A 12,049-nucleotide genomic window follows, 5' to 3' on the forward strand; every position below is an offset into this window, starting at 1 on the left:
GCTCCTGTGACCTACAACTGGGTCAAATCCACTGTTACAGAGAGCACTTAGTCTGATTTTGTGAAATTCGGCCATCTGTCCAACACGAAGGAGGTCATGTCTTATCGTGCTCCTAATCCGTCAGAGGAGAAGCCTCAACCCAAAAAGGGGGAGGGAATCGTGTTTACTGATCACATGAACCGGGGCTTCGCTCCACCCAGTTCAAAATTCTTAAGGGATGTTTTGCATTTCTTTGACCTTAGACCTTAAGACATCGGGCCCAATTCTGTGTCAAACATTTGCAACTTCCAAGTCTTCTGCGAAGTGTACCTTGGAGAGGATCCCAATATACTTTTATTCAGAGAGCTATTCTATTTAAACCGGCAGAATGAACGTGCCAACGGGCCCAGTCTTGAACTTGGTGGCATCTCGATTCAGCGGCGGAGAGACCGCCTCTTTCCTTATGCTGAACTGCCGAGTCACCCAAAGGATTGGAATCAGACGTGGTTCTACTGCCAGGATACTTCTCCCGCTGAGGAAACTCCTCTGCCCGGCTTCCGCACTCTGCGCCTTGAGACCAACCACCCGTTGCCAGATAAACTGACTGCTGTTGAACGTCTGCCACTTGCTCCCACCATTAGAAAAATCAAAGCTCTTTTGGGAAATGGCTTGGACGGCATCGACCTGGCCCGAGTCTGGGTTACTTGGCAAGTGCTTCCATTAAGCCGCCGCCCTGGCTTAATGTGCACTTACTCCGGCGAGAAGGATGACCCACTGCGTCATAGCCCCGATGACTTACCATAGTATGTGGTGGAGGCCATGACCCAAACGTTGTTGAAAGAAGGTACGGTGATTAGTAATGCCTTTGGCTTACTTCCCTTCTGCAAGAAGAACCCGACCCCTGCTGTGAGTCATCAACCTCAATGAATACTCTTTACTATATTACATCTTGCTTTTACTCATAACCCCTTTATCATTTTTCATAGGCCGGTGACAACTTCTGGAAGGTCAAATATGACCATGACGCGGCCAAACAAGCCAGAGTGGAAAAAAGAGCCGAAAGGAAAGCCGCCAAGACAGGAACTTCATGGAAGAAAAAACCAAGCGCTTCAGATTTATTCAAATTGGACAACACTTCTGATGATGAAGAAGAGGTAATTCTTAACTCTCTTGACTCTTTTGTCATTATTTTATTGACATTCTATCCTTTCAGGAGGATATGGGGAACAAACAAGCGGTTGATCAAGAGGTAACTATAATCTCCTCCGACTCAGAGCCTTTGCCAAAGCAAAAAATCTGAAGGGTGACCCAGAAAGTAAGATTTTCACATCCTCTAGCTTATCAAGATCCTCAATTTCTTTTGAAGCAACAACAGTTTGAAAGCCGGAGGCAGACCCAGAACAACAAGGATGTAGAGCTCTCCTCCGGCTTACCTGACGTAACCAGGAAGCATCAGACTGACGTTATCTCCGATTTACGTTCTGTGTTACCTTTGGCGGGTTTAATTCGCCAACCTCTCAATTCATCTGACTCCAATTATCAAGATACCTCTACTTTCTCCGGCGAGTCTATGCAATCTAACATGCCAGCTTTCAAAACTGCCTCCGGGTAACATATTTTTGTTTACCTTATGCTTTACCTTACCCATGCTTTTGTACTCATCCTTCTGCCTTTGTCCACAGCGTGCAAGTGAAGCCCAGTAAGAGGGCAAAAAAGAGTAAGCCGTCCCGAGACCCGGTCGTGACTGAACCGGAGCTTGCCACGATTGCACCTGATAGTTCTACCCATCAGCCGCCACCTGAACCAGCCTATGACATTCCAGCACCAACCTCTGATCCACATGCCGAAGATACTCTCAACAGCTCTGATAACCCGGAAGCTCCTAGCCCGACCAAGACAATTGATCCAGACGTTGAGATTCTGAAGACTCGCTTTGTTGAGCCAGGGCGACCCACTGTCCTTGCCAAGTGTTCTGCTAAGGAGGAACTTCTGGAACGCCGAAAGGCCAAGCTAGACATTGCTAACTATACTCATTTAAGTATTGGAGATATAGTCTCTGGCTATCTCAATCAAGTACATAGCAGCCGTGACCTGGAAATTGACATGGTTAAGCAAATATAGCAAAAATCATAGGTATGACTAATGCTACTTTTCCGAATCATACTTAGTATATCAGCCCCCAAGTCTATTTCTTATGAATAAATATGTTGTAGACTTAGAAAACTACTTAGCACTGCTTTGTCCGGTTTAGAAAGAAGATATTTAACCCAGTTGTAACATGATACTTTAAACTTGCGATACACATTAGCCCCCAAGTGTCAAGCATCTTTGCTTGCAAAGTGCTTGAGACTTAATTTCCATGAGCCGGCATTGTAAGTTTAAAATTCTTCAGCACACATTAGCCCCCAAGTGTCAAGTATCTTTGCTTGCAAAGTGCTTGGAACTTAATGTCATCTTACCATGATTCTGAGTATAACCCGGCATTAATGCAGGCCACCATAAGTTAATTTGAGTCGGAGACCGCTGACCTGAAGAGGCGCCTGGCAGCTCAAGAACTTGAAATTCAAAAGGTCAACTCCAAATTTGAATTCATTGTCTCTGAACAAGAGAAGTTGAAGAAGAATTTTGAGGCGGAAAAGAAAATCTGGGCTGATGAAAAGGCTTCACTAGGTGACCCGGGCCGAGACGGCAGAGGCATTGCTTGCAGAAGCAACAGCGGAGCTATCCAGCTTAAAGCTCCAGATATCTCAAATGGTCTTAGCAATCTTTGGTAAGTTACTCGTATAAACTTTAAACCTTGCAAACCTCCTTTCAATGATTACTTCAATTGTCAGCTCCGGCTCACCTTATGTTTAATAATGCAGACCCTAGGAGCACAAACCTCAAGCAGAACATGTTGATCATGCTGAAGGCGGTTTATGCTCTTGTGGAGCAAATCTACACCGGGTCACAACGTGCTCTAGCTGTTGTAGCTTTATCAGATGACGTTCCTTACCTCCTGCAAGACATGCTGAAACGGCTTGCTTCACTACCTCAACGGGTCCAAGATCTAAGGCGGGCGTCTGCAAGAGCCGGGGCCATAGCCGCGTTGAGCCGAGCGAAAGCAAGGATTCCAGAGCTAGATGCGGCCGACCTCGCTCTTGGATACCCGAGTCTGAAAGAAGATGGGACCGTATTTGATGAACATGACTTCACTGCCTGTGTCAAAGATATACGCCCCGTGGCTACTCTTATCGGGAACGATACTGATCTTACCAAGTATCAGCCGGGCTATGACAGCGAGAACCGGAGAATCCAAACACCTCCCTATGATGAAGTCACCCTGATCCCTCCAACTCGTAAGCATACCTTTGCCCCTGAAGTGGACCCAGCCGGTTTAATAGATGATGAAGCTGAGTTTGAAGCCTTGAGCGGCATTGACTGGGCCTTGTCAACTTTCCAGGACAAAGCAGCCGACGGAGACGCGGAGAACGATAACCCGGAGTCTTCAAGCCCACCAAAGGAGTGAACCGCCAGGCGTTTATGACTTTGCAAAACAATGCTTCATTATTCAGACTCGGGGAGTCTTGTAATAGGGTAGAAAAAACCTCTCAATTTTGTCATGCCTTCAAGCATGTTTATGGCGCTTAATACTTTCGTAAGCCGCCATCGCTATATACTTCCAGCTTATATTGATCTTTTATCTCCTTGACGTCAAATTTGCTTGCCTTATCCTACAATCCTTTTGATGATCTCGCCTACTTATATGACCTACCCCATGCGGGTAAATTCAACTCCTAAAGGTTGGAACATATAATGTTCACCTGGCACATAACAACCAGGGGTGATAAATATTAAGCCGAAAGAACCAACGAATCATCTCATAGTGCTTTCAAAAAGGTCTCAAGATAGTCAAATAACTATGCTTATAAAATATAATGGATAATAAGTAAAGGCTTCTGATTTGAATACGATCAGTAAACCGTTCCAAAGGGGTTAAGCTAAGATTCGGATATGATCATATAGCCCCCAGTGGCTTTGGCGATGCCGATCAAGCGGGTATCGACAACTATGTTCTCTTTGGTTCGAATACGACCTATGTTTGAACAGGAAGCCCCCAAGTGACCATAAGAGTTATTTAATGACGTTGATTCAAATACGATCCACGTCAGACCCAAAGGGGTTAAGCTATGATTCAAATATGATCAAGAAGCCCACAAGTGGGTTTGGCAGTATGCCGATCAAGTGGGTATCCACACCTATGTTCTCTTTGGTTCGAATACGACCTATGTTTGAACACGAAGCCCCCAAGTGATCATGGCTAGATTCAGATATGATCATAAGCCGGACCAAAGGGAAAGCTGGATTCAGATATGATCCGCTCCCTGTTGGTTGTTTCCACCATCTGATAAAAAAGACATATAGACCTTTGAGGGTAAAAAAAGGATAGAGGTCCTGCTTTATTGCTTTATATAATATATACATCATCAAAATATATACAGCTTGAGAGCCGGTGGCTCAAGTATAGTAAGGCCAAAGATGGGCGATATTCCACGGCCGGCGGGTCTCCTCCTCTGACTTACGTGAGTCTTTGTGCTCTCGAACATCGATGAGGTAGTATGACCCGTTGTTCAGATTCTTGCTGACCACAAAGGGTCCTTCCCAAGGAGGGGATAGCTTGTGCATATCAGACTGATCCTGGATGAGCCAGAGCACTAAGTCTCCTTCCTGAAAGGTTCTGCTTCTAACCCGGCGGCTGTGATAGCAATGAAGGTCTTGCTGGTAAATCATCGAGCGGGCTATTGCCAAGTCTCGCTCCTCATCCAACAAGTCAAGTGCATCCTAACGAGGTTTTTCGTTATTAGCCTCAACATAAGCCGCCGCGCGGGGTGAGTCATGTCGGATGTCACTTGGCAGGACTGCCTCTGCTCCATAGTCCATGAAAAAGGTGTGTAACCCGTGGATCTGTTAGGCGTAGTGTTGATGCTCCACAGTACAGAGGGTAACTCCTCCACCCAATAACCCGGAGTCCACTGTAAGGGGACCAAGAGCCGTGGTTTGATACCGTTCAGGATCTCCTGATTAGCTCTTTCCGCTTGACCATTGGATTGAGGATGAGCAACAGCCGAAACATCAAGCCGGATATGTTCTCGTTGACAGAACTCTTCCATGGCACCCTTGGAGAGATTAGTGCCATTATCAGTTATGATGCTGTGTGGGAAACCAAAACGAAAGATCGCCTTTTTGATGAACTAAACCGTTGTGGCTGCATCACACTTACTGACCGGCTCTGCCTCAACCCACTTTGTAAACTTATCCACTGCCACCAAGAGGTGTGTATTTTTATCCTTAGACCTCTTGAAAGGTCCAACCATGTCAAGCCCCCAGACTACGAATGGCCAAGTAATTGGAATCATCCTCAACTCTTGAGCCAGCACATGAGCTCATCGTGAGAATTTTTGACATTAATCACATTTGCTGACTAGATCCTTTGCATCAGCATGAGCCGTCAGCCAATAGAAACCATGATGGAAAGCCTTTGCCACAAGAGATTTTGAGCCGGCATGATGACCACAATCTCCTTCATGGATCTCACGAAGTATCTCTTGACCCTCCGCAGGCGACACACAACCTTGGAATGCCCCCGTGACACTGAGGTGATGTAACTCGCCATTAACAATCATCATAAATTTGGACCGCCTGATTATTTGTCTTGCCAAGGTCTCATCCTCAGGCAACTCTCCCCGGGTCATATAGGCCAAATATGGCAATGTCCAATCCGGGATGACGTGAAGCGCAGCCACCAGCTGTGCCTCCGGGTCTGGCACTGCTAGTTCTTCCTCTGTAGGTACCTTGACAGAAGGATTATGTAAAACGTCAAGAAAGGTGTTAGGCGGCACCGGCTTACGCTGAGATCCCAACCGGCTTAACGCATCAGCCGCCTCATTCTTCCTTCGATCGATGTGCTCTACTTGATAACCTCTGAAGTGCCCAGCCACAGCATCTACTTCACGATGGTAAGCCACCATAAGGGGATCCTTGGAATCCCACTTGCCTGACACCTATTGAGCCACGAGATCTGAGTCGCCCGAGCATCTTACCCGGCTCAAATTCATCTCTTTGGCCATCCGGAGACCATGGAGCAAAGCCTCGTACTCAGTTGCATTGTTAGTATAGGGAAACATAAGCCGGAGCACATAACAAAAATTTTCACCTCGAGGGGAAGTTAAAACAACTCCAGCCCCTGAGCCTTCTAACTGCCTAGACCCATCAAAGTGTATAGTCCAATATGTGTTATCTGGCTTCTCCTCAGGTGCCTGCAACTCTGTCCAATCATTGATAAAGTCTACCAAGGCTTGAGATTTAATAGTAGTACGTGGCATATACTTCAAACCATAGGGCCCAAGCTCAATAGCCCACTTGGCGATTCGTCATGTGGCCTCCCTGTTCTGAATGATGTCTCCCAAAGGGGCGGAACTTACCACCGTTATAGGATGACTTTGGAAGTACTGCTTCAGCTTCCGGTTTGCCATGAACACTCCGTAAACAAGTTTCTGCCAATGTGGATATCTTTGTTTAGACTCAATGAGCACCTCACTGATGTAGTAAACCGGCCGTTGAACCGGATGCTCCTTGCCTGCCTCCTTACGCTCCACCACGGTGGCGACACTGACGGCTCGTGAGTTAGCAGCCACATATAACAGCAATGGCTCTTTATCAATGGGAGCCGCAAGGACCGGTGGCTCAGACAACTGTCTCTTTAAATCTTCAAAGGCCGTATTAGCAGCATCACTCCAGACAAAGGTGTCTATTTTCTTCATCATCTGATACAGCGGTAGGGCCTTCTAACCTAACCGCCTTATGAACCGACTTAAAGCAGCAACACGACCCGCCAGTCGCTGAACATCATTGATGCACGCCGGTTTAGCCAGAGAGGTAATTGCCTTGATCTTCTCCGGATTAGCTTCAATGCCTCTGTTTGAAACCAAGAAACCCAAGAGCTTGCCTGCAGGTACACCAAATACACACTTTTCCGGGTTAAGCATCATTTTATAAACCCGGAGATTATCAAAAGTCTCTTTCAGGTTAGATATCAAGGTTTCCTTCTCTCTGGATTTCACCATGATATCATCCACATAAGCATGAACATTGCGCCCAATTTGATCGTCCTGACAGTTCTGTACACATTGCAGATAAGTCGCCTGAGCACTCTTGAGCCCAAAGGCATAGATACATAACAGAAGGCTCCAAACGGAGTGATGAAAATCGTCTTCTCCTGGTCCTTAACTGCCATCTTGATCTGATGATAACCAGAGTAAGCATCCAAAAAGCTCAAACGCTCACAACCCGCCGTAGCATCAGTGATTTGATCAATACGGGGGAGAGCAAAGGGATTTTCCGGACAAGCCTTATTTAAGTCCGTGTAATCCACACAAATCCGCCAGGTGCTGTTCTTCTTGAGCACGAGCACCGGGTTAGCCAACCACTCCGGGTGAAAAACTTCAACAATAAACCCAGCTGCTAGGAGCCGGGCGACTTCCTCTCCAATAGCTTTCCGCCTCTCTTCATTGAACCGTCAAAGAAACTGCCTGGCCGGCTTATACTTCGGATCAATATTGAGAGTGTGCTCAACGAGTTCTCTCGATACACCTGTCATGTCAGAAGGTTTCCATGCAAAGATGTCCCGGTTCTCATGGATGAACTCGATAAGCGTGCTTTCCTATTTAGGATCCAAATTGGCACTAATACTGAACTGCTTAGATGAATCACCTGGATTGAAATCCACAAGCTTGGTTTCAGAAACCGACTTAAACTTCATTGCCGGGTCTTGCTCGGTGGTTGGCTTCTTTAGAGAGGTCATATCTGCCGGGTCAACGTTGTTTTGATAAAACTTCAGTTCTTCTGCTGCACAAACAGACTCAGCATAAGCCGCGTCGCCCTCCTCACATTCCAGGGCTACCTTTCGACTGCCATGCATGGTGATGGTGCCCTTGTGACCCGGCATCTTAAGCTGCCGGTAAACATAGCACGGCCGTGCCATGAACTTGGCATAAGCCAGCCGTCCAAACAGAGCATGATATGGACTCCTGATTTTGACCACCTCAAAGGTTAATTTCTCAGCTCTAGAATCATACTCATCTCCAAAAGCCACTTCCAGTTCAATCCTACCAACTGGGTAAGCCGACTTACCTTGGACCACTCCATGAAAAACCGTGTTGGATGTCTTCAAATTCTTATCAGTTAACTCCATGTGTCGAAAGGTCTCATAATAGAGGATATTGATGCTGCTACCCCCGTCCATGAGTACCTTAGTGAATTTATATCCACGAACCTGAGGCGCTACCACCAAGGCTAACTGACCCGGATTATCAACCTGGATGGGGTGATCTTCCCTGCTCCACACAATGGGCTGTTTTGACCACCTCAAATAACGGGGAACCGCTGGCTCAATAGAATTTACGGCCCTCTTATGAACCTTCTGGTTACGTTTGCACAAGCTAGTGGTAAACATGTGATACTGCCCAATATTCAGCTGCTTCGGATGGCTTTGATAACCCGACTGCTGCTGTTGTTGTTCCCCTTGACCAGATTGCTGCTGATTATAACCGCCATGATGTCCCTGAAAGCCGGAACTTGAACCGCCACCCAGGCCATGAAAACCGCCAGCTCTTGAGCCGCTGCCCGACCCATGATTTCCATCAAATGTGTTGGAATTCTTAAAACCCTTCATGACCGCACAATCATTCCATAAGTGGGTGGCGGGTCGTTCCCGGGTGCCGTGTCTCGGGCACGGCTCATTGAGTAGCTGCTCAAGAGATGGGCCTGACCCGCCAGATCGAGGGGGTGGTTTACCCTTACGTCTCTGATTGTTACCCTGTGCATTGGCGTTGGCTACAAACTCCGGGTTACCCTCGGCCTTACGCTTGTTGCCTCCTTGATTCATCGGGTTATGCTGCTGTCCCTTTCCCTTGCCGTTCTTCTTTCCCTCCCCTGTCTTTTCCTCATCAGACACGGGATCCTTGGTACTATCAGAGTCGGCGTATTTGACTAAAGCTGCCATCAGTGTACCCATATTGTTGCAATCACGCTTAAGGCGCCCCAGCTTCTGTCTCAGCGACTCAAAGCGGCAGTTCTTTTCCAACATAAGGACTGCAGAGCCAGCATCCTTCTTGTCAGACGAATGTATTATCTCCTTGACCCGGTGTACCCAGTGAGTCGTGGATTCGCCCTCCTCCTGCTTACAATTTGTCAAATCCACAATCGACATAGATTGCTTGCAAGTGTCCTTGAAGTTCTGGATGAAACGGGCCTTTAGCTCTGCCCACGAATTAATGGAATTGGGTGGCAAGCCCTTTAACCAGGACCAGGCCATTCCATCTAACATCATGGTGTAGTATTTAGCCATTGCTGCGTTGCTGACCTCCAACAACTCCATGGTCATCTCATAACTTTCAATCCATGCTCCGGGCTGTAAATCGGCCGTGTAATTCGGCACCTTTCGAGGTCCCTTGAAGTCCTTGGGTAGGCGTACATTACACAGATCCGACACCAGACAAGGAACACCGCCGGTTCTAGTAGCCACTCCCGTCTCAATGGAAGTTATCGGATACTCTGGGAAGTCTTGATGAGCCATCTGTTGAGCCGCTAGCTGAGCCGCCCGCTCGTTCTCCTGATGTATCCGATCTTGTACCGGGTTATAGTCACCGGGCTGGTTCCGGCGTTGGGCGTTGCTTGACAAAGCTTCTGACTCCATGTGCCTGCTGTAACTTGGACTCCGGTTTTGATGAGGTGGTGTTAACCAAGGCGGAGGAGTTGAGTGAATCCTGTCCCGACTATAAGAATAAGTCTCTTGCTGAGCCAGGGCCGTCTAGACAAGTTCTCTGATCCTCCGGGTCTCCACCGTTGTCGCATCATCACCGTCCACTGGGAGAGTCGCCAAACGCGTCGATGCTGCGATTAAGTTCTCCATGGGGTTGGAAAAGTGACCCGGCAGTATCGGTACGTGACGGGGCGGCACCATGTTCCCATGAGGAGGTGCCATCTCCCGAGGCTGAGCCGGTCCTCCTGTTCCGGCTGTCATAAACTGGTTCGAATCTGGCGGGTTACTTGGGTCGGCTCCAGATGTAGCAAAAAGAATCCGAGCGTCATGCTCATCTTTATTTGCAGGAATAACCATGGCGGTTAACAGGGCCGTAAGCTTATCCATGAGATCTATCAGACTTGAGCCGACGGGCGCACAGGGCCTCCTGCCCCGGCCGCTCCTATCTCGGACGTTATTGTAGCAGCGGCTATAGAATTTTGGCCGGGTTGAGTCCCAGCCATGAAGACTCATGCCCAGTTTGGCGACTCATAGGGGTCCGGAATACTGGAGCCATCGGAACAGCCCCCGAGCACACCATCTTGCACTTGATGCAGCGAATCTATTGAACCGGCGTATGAATCACCGTCGGAGAGGGCGGCCTTCTCACCACCATCTTCAGATCCTTCAAAAAGTTCTTCTCCATGGATGCAGCCCACAAAGACACGCTTCATGCCGGGTTGGACTCGGGCGGGTCTCGCATGCTGAGCCGTCTCGACGAGGTCGGTGCAGTTGTCCGGCACAGGGCCCGGCTCACCAATCCGGCCGATGAAGACATGGATTCCACCAAAGTGGACCCGGTACTCATACTCAATTGAGCCAGCGTCGGGGCCCCAGCCTTCGTCGTCGATGTAGATCTTGTCGCGATGACTCTTGGTCATCCGGCCCACTGCGTACCCCTTGAGCCCTTCGAAGTTTCCCTTCAAGAACTCAAATCCACCGTGCGCTGGCCCCACGGTGGGCGCCAACTGTCGTGGAATTGTCACGTCAGATGTCCTAGCGAAAGGACTTAATCGTGGAGCCATTGCAACTAGGAAGCTTCAAGGGGTTATGAGGACAAGAGACACGAGAGGTTTATACTAGTTTGGCCCCTTACGATGAAGGTAAGGCCTACGTCTAGTTGGGTTGGTATTGCTTGATGTTTCGATGACCAGGGAGAGAGATACGCTATGCCGGGTTCTCAATGAGTTGTTTCCTGCCCTAAGCCACCAGCGGGTCGTCCCCTTATATACGCGGCTGGACGCCCTGCGGCCTACAGAGTCCCGGACGGCTAATAGACAGTGTCCGGCTCAGTGACTAGTTAATTCTACCTTACGTTACAAGTCATATCTTCATGACGGTTTACCACTATGGGCTTTAAGCCACCTGCGGGCCTTAGACCCTTTATTGAACCGCCATCTTCATGCTTGGTCTTGGGCTTCTTTCTGATGAGTCTTCTTTGCGTAACCCGGCCCCTCCTGAGCGGCTTACACAAATAGTTATATCCCCAACACGCGTTGTTCTAACGCTTCTGCTTTCGGTCTATGAGGGTACGTGGACACACTCTCCCCGCTCGTTGCTATGCATCACCATGATCTTGCGTGTGCGTAAGAAATTTTTTGAAATTACTACATTCACCAACAACAGAGACCACCACCGAAGTGGCGTCTCTCAAGAAAGCGCTGTCCGAGGCCGAACACAAGGCGGCCTTGGAACGCAAGGAGCGCAAAAAGCAAGAAGCCCGCGTGGGCGAGGTACAAGAAGATCTCGAGGAGCTCGGCAAAAGGTTCGATTCCGTGGAGCATGAGCTTAAAGCAAAAGAGGCCGAGCTTGCGAAGGCCCTTACAAGTATAAAAGACGCCAAGGCCAAAGCCGAGAGGGCACAGCAGGAAATCCAGGAGGCCAAAAAGATAACGGCGGGTAAGAAATTCTTTATGCAAAGCAAACATGTAGAGGAGGCATTTCTTTTACTTACCCGAATCCCGAGCTCTCCAAGGGCATTCGCAGATCTGCCATGCAGCGTATCAGATGTCGTGGAGTTGTATCGTGCCCAGGAGGGGAGCTCAATGGAGAAGTTGTTCTGGTCCCAGTATGCTGGGGCCGAACATTCAACGCCTCTGAGTGACCAACTGAAGCAGTTGGTCGAACTCCACAAGGCGGCCGAAGTGGCTATGAAGGATTTCATAGTCCGGATGTGGCCTGGTGAGCCCCTACCCACCAGCTACTTCGAACTGATCAAGCGGATGGTGAATG

The sequence above is a fragment of the Triticum aestivum genome, chromosome 7B, assembly GCF_018294505.1.
Source record: "Triticum aestivum cultivar Chinese Spring chromosome 7B, IWGSC CS RefSeq v2.1, whole genome shotgun sequence".
Classification (NCBI taxonomy): Eukaryota; Viridiplantae; Streptophyta; class Magnoliopsida; order Poales; family Poaceae; genus Triticum; species Triticum aestivum.